The sequence below is a fragment of the Protopterus annectens genome, chromosome 7.part0, assembly GCF_019279795.1.
Source record: "Protopterus annectens isolate FY-2018-M chromosome 7.part0, PAN1.0, whole genome shotgun sequence".
In the NCBI taxonomy this organism is placed as follows: domain Eukaryota; kingdom Metazoa; phylum Chordata; order Ceratodontiformes; family Protopteridae; genus Protopterus; species Protopterus annectens.
Window position 1 is genome coordinate 1970061084 of NC_056739.1, and position 17481 is coordinate 1970078564.

The 17481-nt window shown below is 43.5% G+C and overlaps 1 protein-coding gene across 2 annotated transcripts in view; it reads left to right on the forward strand.

Moving 5' to 3' along the window:
* Window positions 1–17481, forward strand: part of LRRC28 (leucine rich repeat containing 28) — a 1318547-nt gene that overhangs the window by 133453 nt on the left and 1167613 nt on the right. The window lies entirely within an intron of this gene.

Genomic DNA, 17481 nt, shown 5'->3' on the forward strand with positions numbered 1-17481 from the left:
TGCCGTCGGAGCAACCAACAACAGGAATACATAAAAAAACGCAAAGATAAGGACAGGCAGCCAAAATCCAAACCGGACTCCAAGGCCTCTGCTAGACCAGTCGCCGGTACTCCGGTTTTCAGTGAGGCGCCTACGCAGCCCCTGACGACCGCTGATTTAGTACCCCAGGCGACATCCGATTTGCAAGCGGAGATTACTAGGCCTCCACAACCTTTAGGCCCTTCCGACTCCTTACCTGAAGGAAATTCCATTGCAGTTGAAACGCCTTCAATTGCTGAAGATGTCTTCAGACCGACTACACTCACTATTAAATCCTATGCAAAACTGAAAACTCCTTTAAAAACAAAGAAGACTGCACAGCAGTCTCCAGTACAAGGCCCCATGCTTAGGAAATAGATGCTTAAGATGGCTGAAGACTTAATTACCCTAATCAGGGGTTCCCATCCCCCTCCTGATAAAAGGCCAAGACAGGAGGAGGACTACGCTTCCTCTGACCAGGTTTCAGTTTTCTCAGACTCTTCTGAGGAACAGGAATATTCCTTTCCCCCTTATGAAGATTCTGATGCTGAAGAGTCTATCCCTTCTGCAACTCCCCCAGAAGACTACTATTTTGGGGAAACCTTACATACTATGAGGGAACATTTCCACAGGGAAGGCCAGGATTACTCTGATTCTAAGAAAAAGCTCCGAGAGTTCCTTTTACTACCCCAGCACAGACCACTTGCAGTTCCACCTGTGTTAGACATTGTGGATGATGTTTATTCAGAATCTAGCCTTAACCCAGATTCTCTACCTCCTGCACCAGCCAAACCAGACAGATACTACAGAGTCCCTGACTCACACAAATTCCTGTATAAAAGCCCTGTTGCTGACCCAGAAACCATGTCCCAGGGTCCCAAAGGGGTTAAAGCCTCTACTGCTAAAAATCCTGTGCCCTCTGAAAGGGATTCTAGAGCACTAGACAAATGGTGAAAGAAAGTATATACCTCGGCTACCCTAGCTATGAGGGCCTTAAATTGTCAGTTTCACATGCTGAAATATCAACAATATCTGATGTCTCAATTAAAACAAAAAATGCTCGCACATACAGACCAGCCAGATTACAAGGAAATGCAAGATTTGTTGCATTCAGCTGAACAAGTGGGAAAACATACTTTGCAATGTGGATTTGACTCATTGGAAGCTTCTTGTAGAGCAGCAGTGACAGGGTCTGTCATACGTAGGCATGCTTGGTTAAAAGAACAAACTTTACCTGATCATGTTAAAGCAAAGTTATTGGATGCACCCTTACAGCAGGATGTTTTATTTGGTGTAAAAGCAGAAGAAGTTTTAAAGAAAATGGAGGATAAGGCAAAATCTATGCAGGCGGTCAAGGATTTTTTACAGGTTCAACCTCCTCGTTTCAGCAGAAATTGGCTAACCAAAAACTGGTCCTTATCAGCTTCTGCCAGACCACAGAGGGGCAGATACAGACGCCCAAGAGGCAGAGGCCAGGCACAAGGCTCTTACCAGCCTCAACAATGGAGTGCCACAACACAAAAAGGAGGAGAAGACAGGTCTCAAACTACCAGAAGACAAACACAATGACTTACCCCTCAGACTACCAAGCAAAACCCTCTTGGCAGCTCCCTTGGGGGGAAAACTAGCACATTTTGCAGACAGTTGACACATTATCACAAAAGACAAATGGGTCCTAAATATTGTATCTCAAGGATACAGATTCCACTTTCACACTTTGCCAAGGATAAAAGGAATGCCAAACCTGCCACCAAATCAATGGGCAGAGGCTCAAAAGCAAATTTCAGCTCTCATGGACATGAGAGCCATTCAACAGGTTCCTACACAGGAGCAAGGACAAGGATTTTACTCAAGACTGTCTGTAGTTCCCCGAAAGGACAAAGCCTGGAGACCCATTCTGGACCACTTAATTCTAAACACATACCTGGAAGTACCCAAATTCAAGATGCTAACACTACAGCAACTTCTTCCCATGCTGGGCAAGAAGGCTTGGCTAGTAACGGTGGACCTCAAGGGGGCATACCTGCATGTCCCTATCAGACAAAATTGCAGAAGATACTTCTGATTTATTGCAGGTTCAACCCATTACCAATTCTCTGCACTGCCCTTTGGCTTATCTACTGCGCCCTGGGTCTTCACAAAATGCCTGGCACCAGTAATTGCATACTGCAGACAAAGAGGGATTCAAATATATCCATACCTGGACAACTGCCTTATTCAAGCAGAAAGCAAGGACATTCTATTAAAGCATCTGGCGTTTGTCAAAAACCTACTAAGTTTCCTAGGGTACACAGTAAATGAAAAGAAGTCAAAACTAGTGCCCTCACAAGACATAATATTCCTGGGTGCCAGCTTCAGTACAACGGCCCAGATGACTTACCTCACACCAGACAAGCAAAGACAACTGACTCAATACTTCAAAAATGATGGCAACAAAGACCCAACTCCCTGCAAGAAAAATTCTGCAGGCTTTGGGATTCATGGCATCTTGCATACTACTAATACCATTTGCAAAACTGCATATGAGGAAATTACAATGGTATCTGAAAAGCATATGGTCTCAACACAGCCACAGCTTGGAAACAATAATTCCACTCATTCCATGCCTTCAACAGGAGTTTATCGGCTCAGGCATGTCACCTCAACAAGGGTCAGCCTTTCACCTTACCCACAGCCAGGCAAACTATAACAACAGATGCATTGGATTATGCCTGGGGAGCACACATGGCAGGACAGGGTATTCAGGGCAAATGGTCTGTAAACCAAAGGCATCTACATACCAATCAAAAAGAGATGCTAGCTGTACAAAATGCCCTAACAGCTTTCAAGGATCTCCTACATCCAGGACAACTCCTAATAAAGACGGACAACACCACAGTGATGTGGTACATAAACAAGCAAGTGGGCACACACTCCTACCTCCTATGCAGACAAGCAATGACCTTGTGGAACACAGCACTGACCTACCAAGTTCAACTACAAGCACAATTCCTGCCAGGAAAGAAAAACACACTGGCAGACGATCTAAGCAGAAACATACCAAGAAACTTGAACAAAAAACCACTAAAAAATACACAAGATAAGCCAGACTGTCAAGCACCCAGCGTGCTATTCGAACACCAAAGTGTTCAAATAAACTGTACAAGCAGCAACAAATAAATGAACAGCAAAACCTTAAAAATAGGAAATTACCTACTGGTAAATACAACAAATAAAAATGTTATAAAATGTAAAAAACATCCTACATTGTACAAGAAACCTTATAATATAAGAAATCGTAGAAACAGAATGATATATGTTGAAAATAAAAACACAAACAAAAACATTATTAACAAATCAACCAATAATTCTTACAGATAAAATTTAAATTCCTATTTTTAAGGTTTTTGTACTTTTAAATTTTAAGTGATTACCTTTGTGGTAATCAATTTGTATTGAACAATTAAGCTCATTGTATAAAACCTGTCTTTTTGGTACTATGAATTTATTCTGAGGAAGTTAAGTTTGCATACTTTTGCAAATGAAAAGCGCTTTAATTAAATGTACTTTGGATTATTTGCTGTTCATTTATTTGTTGCTGCTGGTACAGTTTATTTGAACACTTTGGTGTTCGAATAGCACGCTGGGTGCTTGACAGTCTGGCTTATCTTGTGTATTTTCTAAGCAGAAACATCACAGATCCTCACAAGTGGAAACTAGATCCACAAGTATTCGCAATGATAAATGGGGGAGCCCAGACATAGATCTGTTTGCTTCCCCCCAAAACTACCAACTATGGAAATTCTGCACAAGGACATAACACACACTAGCTTGGAAAGTGGATGCCCTCTCATTCAGTTGGAAAACATTGACAGTGTATGCCTTTCCTCCACTGTCCCTTATAGCAAAGGTGCTGCTGAAAGCCAGATTAGAGAGGCCACAAACGATACTCATTGCTCCAGACTGGCCACTCCAACACTGATATCCAATAGTAAGGAACATGGCTCAAGGCCCACCATGGATTTTGCCTACAATTCCTCACCTGCTCACTCAGCAAAACAATCGGATTCTACACAGCCATCAAGACTTTAAATCTGGCTGCATGGCAAATTGCCTAAATAACCAGTCAACACTTCTTTCTAAAGCTGTGATGGACGTCATTCTACAGGCCAGGAGGCCCAGCACCAGGAACGTCTATTCAAACAAATGGAAAAGATTCTGCGCCTGGAACCAGGCTAAAGGCCAAAATCCCCTTGTCCCAAATATTCCTCAGATTCTTCAATATTTAACTGAGATGTTGCACAAAGGACTTTCCTTCTCATCTATTAAGATCCAAGCCTCAGCTATTTCAGCTCAATACAACACGGATCCTCCTATATTTTCACATCCATTACTAAGACAGTTCCTCAGAGGGGCTAAGAACATAAGACCGCCCCGGAGAGCACCAACACCAACTTGGGATCTCAACTTTGTTCTGGAAAAGCTTACACTTCCGCCCTTTGAACCAGCTTTCACTGCTGATCTACAGTTCCTATCATGGAAAACTTCCCTGCTGCTAGCAATAACTTCAGCATGAAGAGTCTCAGAACTACAGGCCCCATGGCAGTGGAGCCTTTCATCATTTTTCATCAAGACAGAGTCTCTTTACGAACTAACCCTTCCTTTATGCCAAAGGTGGTATCCAGTGTGGCCCTAAACCAAACCATTCATTTGCCCACCTTTTATCCAAACCCCAGAACAAAGGGGAAAGGCTCCTACACTCTTTGGACATTCACAGGCAATTACGTTACTACTTGGATAAAACTAAGGCTTTCAGAAAATCTGACCAGCTCTTTGTATCCTATGCTGCAGGATCTCAAGGAAAAGCTACCTCAAAACAGACCATTTCAAAATGGATAGGACATTGTATCCGTTTCTGCTACACACACCATGGGAAATCTGTGCCTGGTAACATCAGGCCCCATTCCACCAGGGCTACAGCAACATCAACAGCCTTCCTCAGAGGGGTACCAACCAAGGATATTTTGGAGGCTGCAACTTGGAGTTCAGTGCACACCTTCACCAAGCACTATCACTTACTTCTATACTCTAAAACCAGAGCTGGCTTTGCCACTGCAGTTCTGCAGGGCCTACTAGCCTCTCCAAACCCTGTTTAGTTCCACCACCCATCCTTAGCTTTGGGATTCAACCAAAGAGTGATGACTGCAGCAGTGTAACACGATGAACATAGTACAGTTTTGTACCTACCATAAATGTAGATGTTCGAGTGTTCACACAGCTGCAGTCCGGGTTATCCTCCCTCCATCCCCTCTGAACTAGCTGGACTTATCTATTCCTTTCTATCCTATACAACCTCTGTGGTGTATTTGCTTGAGACTGAAGGTATTGTTTTATTTTTATATGTATATTTTTATATAGCAATATGTATTGCCTACCTAATGGGGGCACCTGACATCTGGGGCAAGAAAAACTGAAGAAAATGGCGTTGGATGCATCTTATATACCCCTGGCGCACTGACGTCAGGGAAGAAGCAACAGCAACCGACGCCGGACCAAGACTTTGGAACTCGGGCCGACTGCGGGACTGCCTGACGGCAGGATAACCCAAGAGTGATGACTGCAGCAGTGTGAACACTCGAACATCTACATTTATGGTAGGTACAAAACTGTACTTTGTAGCTGAGTAGATTACAATTTTGGAAACCGTGTTAGACACAGAAGATAGGCTATTATTTACATTATTTACATGATTTGACAAGTTCTACAATAATGGATGGTCTTAAAACTTTTAAATATGATTTGTGAGGTGTGAGACTGTTTTATTATCGGGTTTATATTAAATGAACAAAGTTTTATAACTTCGAATACCATACGATCGATCAATACCATATGGTCGAAGTTATAAAACTTCAAATAGTTAAAAAAAAAAAAAAAAAAAAAAAAAAATAGTGCGGTGTCGGAGTTGGTATATTTAAGGAGCGGGGGGTGCGGGGGGCTTGCCCCCTATCTACAGTCCTTAGTTTAGGGTTTATTGTTTTATTTTGTTTTCACTATTCAAAATTTAATAACTTCGACCATATGGTGTCGATCATATGGTATTCGAAGTTATAAAACTTTGTTCATTTAATATAGACCCTTTATTATCTACTGTTTGTGTTGCTTTGCTGAGTTTGCAGCAGAATGTTTATAGTTTCATAGGTTCATAGTTAGGTACTAGGCTATTGGCCTAAGGACCTAAGTAAGCCTAGCCAACAGGGTTCCCTGGCTTACGCCACCCAAGAAAGTTATTTTTCTGCACCCCTGTTGAGCAAAGCCACCAAAGTGATCCTCGGTGTGTATTTCCTATTTCCCATCCGCTTATCAGGATTTTTCTTGAAGAGTGCTAATGAGGAACTTTGCTTGACATAGATGGGTAACTTGTTCCAGAGTATGGGAAGTCTCTGGGACAGGAATCTATCCCTCCAGCATGTCCTCTTTATTGTGGTGACAAGGTTTAGGTCCCTAGAGGGTGTAGCTAGGAGGGATTGGGATTTCTTTAGGTGTAGCATGTCCAACAGCTCTGGGTTTGACATAGTTTTATATGTTAGGCAGAGATCACCTCGAAGTAGGCGATATGCTAAAGAGTAAAGCTGGAGTTTTTTGAGACGGTCAGTGTAGGGCATCTGTTTGAGGTCAGTAATCCACTTTGTGAGGTACTTCTGTGGCCTTTCCAGCTGCTACAGATATCTTGTGAGGTACATTGCAAAAGGGGGGTTGTACTTTATAATGGGTCTAATGAGTGTCGAGTAGTGGGGAACAATGACTTCTTTTTTTCCCTAGATGAGAACCCTTTTGTGATGAGTGTACCATGTAGAAGGATTTCCTGACTACTGTGGCGATATGATTATCAAAGGAGAGACTGCTGTCCACCTAGGTCCCCAGGTCTCTTTACACACATTCGGTGTTAAATAAACTGCCGCCTATGTGGTAGTTCATGGGTATAGAGTTTTTACCAAAGGGGATAACAATGCACTTTTTGGCATTGAGCTTGAGGCCATGGCTCTGACACCAGGCATCTGTCTCAGTGATGCCCTTCTGTAGGATGCCCACATCATTTGGGGACTCCTCTGTGGATCCTAGTTTTGCAGTCGTCTGCAAACTTCGTTAGCCAAAGGCCTTCTGTGTTAGCCTGTACTTCAGAGAAGTAGATACCAAACAGGAGAGGTCCCAGGACTGAACCCTGTGGTGCTCCACTTGTCCCTGGTTTGAAGTCAGATTTGGAGTCTGCAACTTTTACAGTGTGGGTTCTGTTTCTCTAACACTGAAGAAGGCATACTCTTGCCGAAACCGGTTTGTTATTTTTATACCAGTAAAGTCTGATTATTTACTATCTGCTTTTTGGCTGTATGCTTGACTGCTATCTTTGCTGGCCAACTGTGTTTTTCCATGGTATTTCCCGGCCGTGCATCACCCACGTGCACAGCAATTCGTTTTGCCTTTGTTCTGTTAGTGAGCCACTTGGCAAACCCATCTTGTGACGTAGGGACTTATACCTAGTTTAGTGAGTTTAGCTATAATTTCAGAATGGGGGATGGTGTTGAAAGCCTTGCCGAGGTCAAGATAGGTTTTGTGAACCACCTTACCCTCGTCTACAACTTTGGTGACTGCCTCAAAGAACCAAAGCAACCCTTCCACTGCTCAAAGAACCAGTCGATGGAGGAACGTTGTATAGAACTTTATTGCTCTTATCTTAAAATCCTTTTAAAAACTTTCGCTATTCTGCACAATACTTCGAACAATCAATAAGAAACAAAAACAGTTTGAATCAAGTGCTTTCGCTTGGTCCCATTGCCAAGCTTTATCAAGATGAATTTTAAATTTTAAGATATTTAATGAATTAATTTGGTGGTAACATATAGATAATCAGACTCAATGAATTTTAGTATAAAATTTTATATTTTATGTATGTTAGTATTATTGAATTACACATAGTGGTACATGGATGTAAATGAAAAACAGTTAGGTTAGAAACTAAATGTACAGCTTTAAAGTTTAATTAGTTTTGCTATGACATGGTGGTCAATGAATTATATATATATATATCCTTATTTTTACTGACATTTCATCTTGATAAAGCTTGGCAATGGGACCAAGCGAAAGCGCTTGATTCAAACTGTTTTTGTTTCTTATTGATTGTTCGAAGTATTGTGCTGAATAGCGTAAGTTTTTAAATTTAAGATAAGAGCAATAAAGCTCTATACAACGTTCCTCCATCGACTGGTTCTTTGAGCAGTGGAAGGGTTGCTTTGGTGTTTTGCTGCTAGTTTTCCGTTTTATTGGACTGCCTCAAAGAAGTCAATCAGGTTCAGGAGGCATGATCTGCCTTTCACAAACCGAACTGGGTGGGGTCCAGAGTTTGGAGGTTACCAATGTCTTTGTTTATGAGTTCCATGATGATACATTCCATGGCCTTACAAGCTAGGCTCGCCAGGCTAATAGGGTGATAGTTCCCGGGGTCATTGGTGTCTCCCCCTTTGTGGAGTGGAATAACTGTTGCTGTGCGCTATTCAGTGGGCAACAAAGCCTGATGTGAGACTATGATTGAACATGGTGCTTAGGTGGGCAGCCAGTTCGTTCTGCAGTTTGTATAAAACTCAGCCTGGGATGTTGTCCGGTCCCATTAATGCCGTGTTTTTGGCTTTAGAGAGTGCAGCTTTTACCTGCGTAGTTGTGATTACAGGGACTCTGCATTCTTCCTGTATAGATATGGGGGGTAAATTTCTTTCTGTATAGAAGGGGGTAAAGTTAGCACTGAACCTATCTGCCAGGACGTTGGCAATATCAGTTGGTTCTGTAATTTTCATGCTGTTATGCAGTAACTCAGAGCAGATCTGGGTGTTGCCATTGAGATTCTTGACATGCCTATAAAAAGCTTTGTGGTTGTCCCTAGAATCGGTGGCGATTTTTTTTTCGTATCTAGCTTTGGAGGATCTTATAAGGGATCTCAGATTCTTACTGAGGCTAACCAGGGAACTCCTCCACTCATGGGATTTTACTCTTTTTTTTGCAACAGTTTCTTCATTCTGTTGTAGAGTTTATGGCAGGGGGACCACCAGATTGGCTTTTTTTTTTTTTTTTTTTTTTTTTTGGAGGATAGCATCTTGGTTCTGTTTGGGATAGCACAATCCATGCACTCGTGTAAGTGCTTATAGAGTGCATCTGTGTAGGATTCAGCAGTTGTAACTGTATTGTCCATCTGCATGGGTGTCAGGAAGTTCGCCACTTCTGTCTTAAGAAGCATGAAGTTGTGTTAGGATGATTTCCTTAGTGGGGGCGGGATGTGGATATCCAGGGTGATTAGCTTATGGTCGGATCTGACCAACGAGGAGTTAACTTCAGGTGTGGAACACCAGTCATGCATGTTGGTAATGACTAGGTCTAGGATATTGTTGCCCCTAGTGGGGGTGTAGATAAGTTAATCCAGGGCATTGGAATTTATGAATTCCAGAAAGCGTTGAGTGAAGGAGTTGGTACATGAGTAGTTTTCCCAGTTAATAGTGGGGTAATTGAAATTGCCCATTATTAGGGTGTTACGTTGAACCCTAATATTTTCCAGTATATCGAGAAAAGAGGAGTGGAAATCCTGGGGTATGATGGGGGATATGTAGCAAGCTACAATTTGGATTGCAGTTTTGCCCAAAGTTAGTTGCACTTGGATAACCTCGGAAGCATTATGCTGAGCAACTAGCCTGGAGGTGTGAATATCCTTAATGAAGATGGACACACCTCCACCTTTGGTGTTCCTGTCCAGGTTAGGTGACCGAAAGGTGGGGTATGAGTTATAGCCTGGTAATGCAGGGGTGCTCTCTGGAGCCTTGAACCAGGTCTCAGTCCAGTCACAGCACATATGTCGATGTTCTCCATTTTAAGGAGTGCCTTGAGGGAGTGCATTTTGAGGTTTAGACTTCTAGTATTGAGCAGCATTACCCTCAGATGTTCTTCGTGTTTCACTGTTGCAATCATTATATTTGGGTTATCTGCTTGCAGGTAGCCCTCAGTCAGCCTGTTTAACAAAGTCTTGGGCCCTGCGTCGGCTGCTGTCCCTTCTTCCATGATGTCAGGTCGTCAGGGGTATAAAACATGCAGCCGACGCCATTACATCAGCCTTTCTTGCTGTGCGGTGCCCAAAGCAGAAGCAGTTCGCAAGTGGCGGTCAGCCGACTCTTGAAATTTTCATTTTCGAGTTTCAGAATCGAAGTCTTCAACTAAAGCTAAGTACCCCGCTGGGGAAACTTTTTCTTGCTCCTTACCGATGTCAGTAAAAGTTAATAATTGCATTACTTGTGGAAAGCAAATACTTCATAAAGATTTTCATTCGTACTGTATTCCTTGCCTAGGCCCTGACCACGATGTACCTTGCTGTCGGTTTTGTGCTTTATTTAATCAGCGCACTATCCGTCGTCGGTATATTTTCGCCTCTAAATATTTCGGTTCTCTGATTAATTATCCAGAAATGTCATCGGTTAGCCTTCCGACTACTGGGATTCCAAAAAAAACGCAAAGATAAAGACAGGGACAGGCCGCCGAGGTCCAAAACTACCGACGACGCTTCTCCTAAGCCAGTCACCAGTTCACCGGTACTCAGTGAGGCGCTTTCACAGCCTCTGATACCCACTACTTCTGATTCGCTGGCCTCTACAGAGACCCATTCAGAGTTCGGTATGCCACGAGATGCTTCAACTATGGAACCCACGGATGTCTCTACCTTGGATGGGTCCAGAGCCGCTGTGCAGGCACCGGCTTCAGAGGGTGTATTCAGGCCTACGGACTTGCGCATTAAACTGACGCCTCCTTCTTTACTTAGGCCTAAATCTCGATCCATGCCTAAAAAACCGACACCCAGGCCACATGCTCAGGCCTCTATGCCTAACAAAAAATGTTAAAAATGGCTGAAGATCTAATAACTCTAATCAGGGGTAGCCAACCCCCCCCCCTAATCAGGGGTAGCCAACCCCCCCCCCCCCCTCTAAGAGGCCTAGGACTGAAGTTGATTATGAATCTTCTGATCAGGATTCTGTTGTTTCTGATTCTTCTGATGATCTGGATTTGCTCTTATCTACTTATGAAGATTGTGATGCAGAGGACTCCATTCCCTCTGCTTCCCCTCCTGAGGATTTTTCTTTTGAGGAAACCTTACATACTCTAAGGGAGCATTTCCACTGGGAAACCAGGATTTTTCTGATTCAAAAAAGAGGCTTAGGGATTTCATTCTCCTGCCTCAACATAGGCCTTTAGCTATTCCTCCTGTACTAGACATTGTTGATGCTTTTTCAGAATCTAGTTTGGCCCCTGATTCCCTGCCTCTTGCTGCCAGAAAACCTGACAGATACTACAGGGTCCCTGAGTCCCACAAGTTCCTTTTTAAAAATCCTATTGCAGATCCAGAGACTATTTCACAGAGGCCGAAGGGCATTAAGGCTTCTACTGCTAAAAATCCTACCTCTTCTGATAGAGACTCCAGGGTGCTGGATAGATGGGATAAGAAGGTTTACACGTCTGCAGCCTTGGCCATTAGGACTTTAAACTGCCAGTTTCATATGTTAAAAGTATCAGCAACATGTTATTGGACTGCTTAAACAGCAAATGTTGATTCCTGACTGTGTGGAAAATAAAGAATTACAGGATTTAATGCATTTTGCTGAACAAGTTGGAAAACATACTTTGCAATGTGGTTTTGATTCATTAGAGGCCTCTTGCAGGGCTGCTGTTACTGGGTCTGTGCTCAGAAGGCATGCTTGGCTTAAGGAGCAATCTTTGCCTGATCATGTTAAAGCTAAATTGTTGGATGCTCCTTTAAATCAGGACCGCCTATTTGGCAACAAAGCTTAGGAAGTTCTTAAAAAGATGGAAGGTAAAGCTAAATCTATGCAAACTGTTAAATATTTTTTACAAGTTCAGCCTCCTAGATTTAGTGGGCACTGGTCCTCTAAGAATTGGTCCTTTCCAGCCCCTTCCAGGTCTTCTCAAGCCAAACCCAGACACAGCAAAATCCCCAGGTTTCAGTCCCAGGAAGCACACAGAACTAAGCAGTGGGGGGGCCTCCACTTCCAAATTTGGGAATAAGACTCCCCCTTATGGTAAACTGTGTCAATGACTTCCTTTTAAAATTTCCAAGGACTTATTACCTGACTGCCCCTTTGGGGGTAAAGATTGCTCTTCATGCAAAGAATTGGGAACTCATTACCCAAGACTAATGGGTTTTAAATATAGTGCCCCAGGGATACAGATTTCACTTCCACACGTTTTCAACACCAAGCGGGTGGCCGGACCTACCCCCAATGAGGCCCAAAAATAAGTACTTTCTCTCTTAAGCATGGGGGCTATTGAGCTGGTACCAGAAGCGGAAAAGGGACCAGGTTTTTACTCAAGAATTTTCCTGGTACCCAGAAAAGACAGTTCATGGTGTCCTGTCCTGGACCTGTCTACTCTAAACACCTTTTTGGAGATTCCAAAATTCAAGATGCTGTCTCTTCACCAATTACTTCCTATGCTAGGCAAAGATGCCTGGTTGGCAACACTAGATGTAAACGAAGCATACCTTCACATCCCAATCAGGGAATCTTGCTGAAGATACCTACGCTTCAAAGCAGACTACACACACTTTTAGTTCTCTACACTGCCATTTGGCTTACCTACTGCACCCAGAGTATTCACAAAGTGCCTAGCTCCAGTTATTGCATTTTGCAGGCAAAGAAATATTCAAATATACCCATACCTGGACGATTGTCTAATTCAGGCAGAAAGCCTGGGCACACTTTTGAATCATCTGGCCTTTGTACAAAGGGTTCTAACTTGTCTGGGGTACACCATAAATGAAAAGAAATCACACCTGGTACCCTGTCAACAAATTATATTCCTGGGAGCAAGCTTGAATACAACTTCCCAGATGGCTTACCTCACACCAGAGAAACAAATTCATTTGACAACCTACTTCAAACAAGTGGCCACAAAAACCCTGCTATCTGCAAGACAAATACTGCAAGCCTTGGGGTTCATGGCCTCCTGCATTCATCTAATTCCATATGCAAGACTGCATATGAGGAAACTACAGTGGTATCTAAAAAGCCTATGGTGTCAACATTTTCAAGACCTAGAAACAATGATTCCTATCATACCTTGCCTATGCCTAGAGTTCTTTTGGTGGGCAGAGGCCTGCCACCAAAACAAGGGACTATCTTTCACACCACCCCTGCCACCCAAACCCTAACAACAGACCCATCAGACTATGTATGGGGGGCTCACCTGGCAGGGAAGTGCATTCAGGGCAAATGGAACTCAAGTCAAATGCACCTGCATATCAATCAAAAATAAATGTTAGCTGTACAGAATGCTCTGACAGCCTTCAAGGACCACATTCTTCCAGGACAACTAATGGTAAAGACAGACAACACCACTGTTATGTGGTACATAAACCCCCTCTGCAGACTAGCCATGGCATTGTGGAACACAGCCTTGAGCTACCAACTGCACCTACAAGCTCAATTCTTGCCAGGAAAATTAAATACACTGGCAGATGGACTAAGCAGAAACCTCATGGACCCACACGAGTGGAAACTGGAATCAAGGCTTTTCAACATGTTGGCAAGCAAATGGGGGAGCCCAGATATAGGCCTGTTTGCCTCTCCCCAGAACTACCAGTTGGACAGTTTTTGCACAAGGACTCCCCACAAACAAGCCTGGAAAGTGGATGCTTTGTCCTTCAGCTGGAAAAACCTATCAGTCTATGCCTTCCCCCCTCTGCCTCTGCTGTCCGAAGTACTACTAAAAATCAAACCGAACAAACCAAGGATGATTTTGATTGCTCCAGACTGGCCTCGCCAACACTGGTACCCCCTCCTGCACAGTGTGTCACGGTTATCTCCATGGCACCTACCTCAGACTCCTTCCCTGCTGTCTCAGCAGGAGAACCAGATTCTGCACCCTCAGCTTCTAACACTGAACCTTACAGCCTGGCTAATTACTTAATCTCTCCTTTACCATCCCTCAGCAAATCTGTGATGGATATCATTTTAGAGGCAAGGAGGCATAGTACTAGAAAATCTTATGCTGAAAAATGGAAAAGATTATGTGCCTGAAACCAGTCTCAAGGGATGAGCACAGCAGCACCCAATTTACCTCAGATTTTACAATACTTAACTGAGATGCTTCACAAGGGCCTGTCATTTTCCTCCATTAAAATCCACGCCTCAGCCATTTCAGCTCATTATAACACAGAACCTCCCCTCTTCTCTCATCCACTGCTCAAACAGTTCCTCAGAGGGGCCAAAAATTTGAGAACACTCAGAGCTCCAACCCCAGCTTGGGACCTTAACTTTGTCTTGGAGAAACTCACTCTACCTCCTTTCGAAGCCAGCTGCTACTGCAGACTTAAAATTTCTTTCTTGGAAAACAGCTTTCATTTTAGCAATCACTTCAGCTAGAAGGCTATCTGAATTACAGGCCCTTATGGCAGTGGAGACTTTCTTCATCTTTCATGCGGACAGGGTGTCCATCAGAACCAATCCATCCTTCATGGCCAAGGTGGTATCCAGTGTGGCTCTTAATCAGTCCATTCATTTGCCAAACCTTCTTTCCCAATCCACAGAATAAAGGGGAACGGATACTGCATTCCTTAGATGTGCGCAGACAACTTAGATTCTACTTGGACAGGACTAAACCTCAAAGGAAATCTGAACAACTGCTGGTGGCATTTGCTGGCATTTGCTGCAGGGGCATAGGGGAAGGCTATTTCAAAGCAAACCATTTCTAAATGGATAAGCCATTGCATTCATTTCTGCTGTAAGCACCATAGAAAACCTATTCCCCAAGGGGATCAGACCTCACTCTACCAGGGCTGCATCTACCTCTGCAGCCTTTCTCATTGATGTCCCTACCAGGGACATCCTAGAAACTACTACCTGGAGTTCTGTACATACTTTCACCAAGCATTATCATTTGCCAATTTTCTCTAAATCCAGAGCTGGCTTTGCCACTGTAGTCTTGCAGGACCTTTATAGCTGGTCCTAATGCTATCTAAATTCCTCCTCCCAACTATAGCTTTGGGAATCCACCCAAATGTATTGACTGCAACAGTGAAACATGAAGAACATAGTACAGTTGTTTACACTTACCATAAATGTAGATGTTGGAGTGTATTCACTGTTGCAGTCCTAGTTACCCTCCCTCCAGCCCCCTAACTTCTTTTGACTATACCTCAACTTTCCCTTACTATGCTTAAAAGCCTTTTTGGTGTATTTGCTTTTTTGTTGGTGGTATATTTTTGTACTTTTATATTCAATTGCTTCCCATTAGGGGGGCACCTGACATCTGGGGTAAGAAAAACTGATGTTATGGCATCTGCTGCATGTTTTATATCCCTGACGACCTGACGTCATGGAAGAAGGGACAGCAACCGACACAGGACCCAAGACTTTGCAGGCAGCCCTCAGTCGGCCTGGTTAACAATCAGATAACACAAATGTAATTACTGCAACAGTGAATACACTCGAACATCTACAATCATGGTAAGTGTACACAACTGTACTTTTTTTGCTTACCTGTTACGGTGGAGAATTTGTCATTTGAACCTTGCCTAAAAAGGCACTATGGGGCAGCAAGAGCCTTAGCCAGTATCCAGAATCCCAGGAGTGACAGGCGCAGGCCATCTCTGGCAAAGCATCGTGGTCTGTCAACCATGTCGTCTCAGGCAGATAGATACTGGATTCCCCTTAAATGACACCAGAAGCTTAGCCAATTGTTGAAGTCAATCATTTTATCTTTGTACTGCGGTATCATTCTGGGCGATGGCAGGATGCTACTCAGGGCTAGGGTCATACCTGCCTGTGCTACAAGATCAGAGAGCTCTTCCATGTCTCTTTTCATGTAGCCCAGGGAGGTACGTCTCAGGTCATTCACACCGTCATGTACAATGACAGAGTCATATTTGTACTTGTTATGGAGTGACCTGAGTGCATGGGTTATGTGGCTGATCCTGGCACCTGACAGGCAGCTGGCAGTAGCCTTCTCCTTGTTTAGCCTGGTGAGTGGGCCATCAGTGTGCCTGACTATAGAGTCACCTGTGACTAGTTTGTTGGGTACATTGTTTTGCCTTATGGGCTGTGGTTGAGTGGCACACTGAGTCTGTGGGCTATGAGGAATTTGGGTTGTGTTGGGGGGGTGGAGGTTGCTTGCGTTTCTGCTTTGGAGGTCTCTGTTGCTTGAGCAGATTGTTATTGAGAGCCTCCGCAAATGTTTTTGTGTTTCTATATGTGGATTTTGGTGGTGTAGGTTTAGTGGGACTATGTGATGAGTGTGGTGTGGTGCAAGTGTTTACCTTCTCCTCTTGACTGGCAAGTTCAGTCTTTGTTGGAGAGAGATTTACCTCCAGTTTGGCTAGATAAGTGCTTCTCTCACAGGTTGTCGTGTTGGGTGGTGGAAGGAGAGGGTGGTCTGTGCACATGAGGCAATTGCTACATTGCCCCAAGATGCCCGGACTCATCAGATAGACCAGAGAGAACACTGGGAGCTGACCCTTGGACATGTCTAAATAAAAACATATTTTCCTCTAGACAAGTGAGGAAAGTGAGTATAAGAGCTGTTTTTCTCTAAGCAAGTGAGGAAAGTAAGTACAAAAACTATTTTCCTCTAGGTAAAGAGGAAGGTTGAGTGCTGTAGTAATTTTTAGCTTATTTAGTGCTAACAACAAGTTCTGAACACGTGCTGAGCATGAATAAGCTAATTCAAGTGCTAAAACTAAGAATCTGTACCTTGATCTTGTGGTAGATAGGCTACCTAGTGCTTATCACTCCCACTGATAAGCTAGAATGCTTCCCTCCAACACATAAAGGCTTGGGGGGGGGGGGCTCAGAAGCTTACAAACAGTCCTGGATACAGCAAATCTGTATCTGGACTGGACTAGTTACAGGAAAGGTGGGAAACAAGCGCAAACACGGGCTTTGAAACCAGAAAGTTGAAAGAGATGGAAAAACGTCCCAAACGGCCAATAAATTACAATTTCTGGGCCAGAAACCACTCTTGTGGTGGATAGGCTACGTAGTGCTTACCACTCCCATTGGTAAGCGAGAAGGCTTCCCTTCCAACACAGAAAGGCTTGGGGGCTCAGAAGCTTACAAACAGTCCTGGATATAGCAAATCTGTATCTGGACTAGACTAGTTACAGGAAAGATGGGAAACTAGAGCAAACATGGGCTTTTAAACCAATAAGTTGAAAGAGATAGAAAAACTGCCAAACTGCCAAAAGGCTACAGTTTCTGGGCCAGAAACCACTCTTGTGGTAGATAGGCTACCTAGTGCTTACCACTCCCACTGATCAGCTAGAAGGCTTCCCTCCAACACAGAAAGGCTTTGGGGGCTGAGAAGCTCACAAACAGTCCTGGTTACAGCATATCTGTATCTGGACTAGACTAGTTACAAGAAAGGCATGAAGTAAGCTTAGAAAAACTTTGT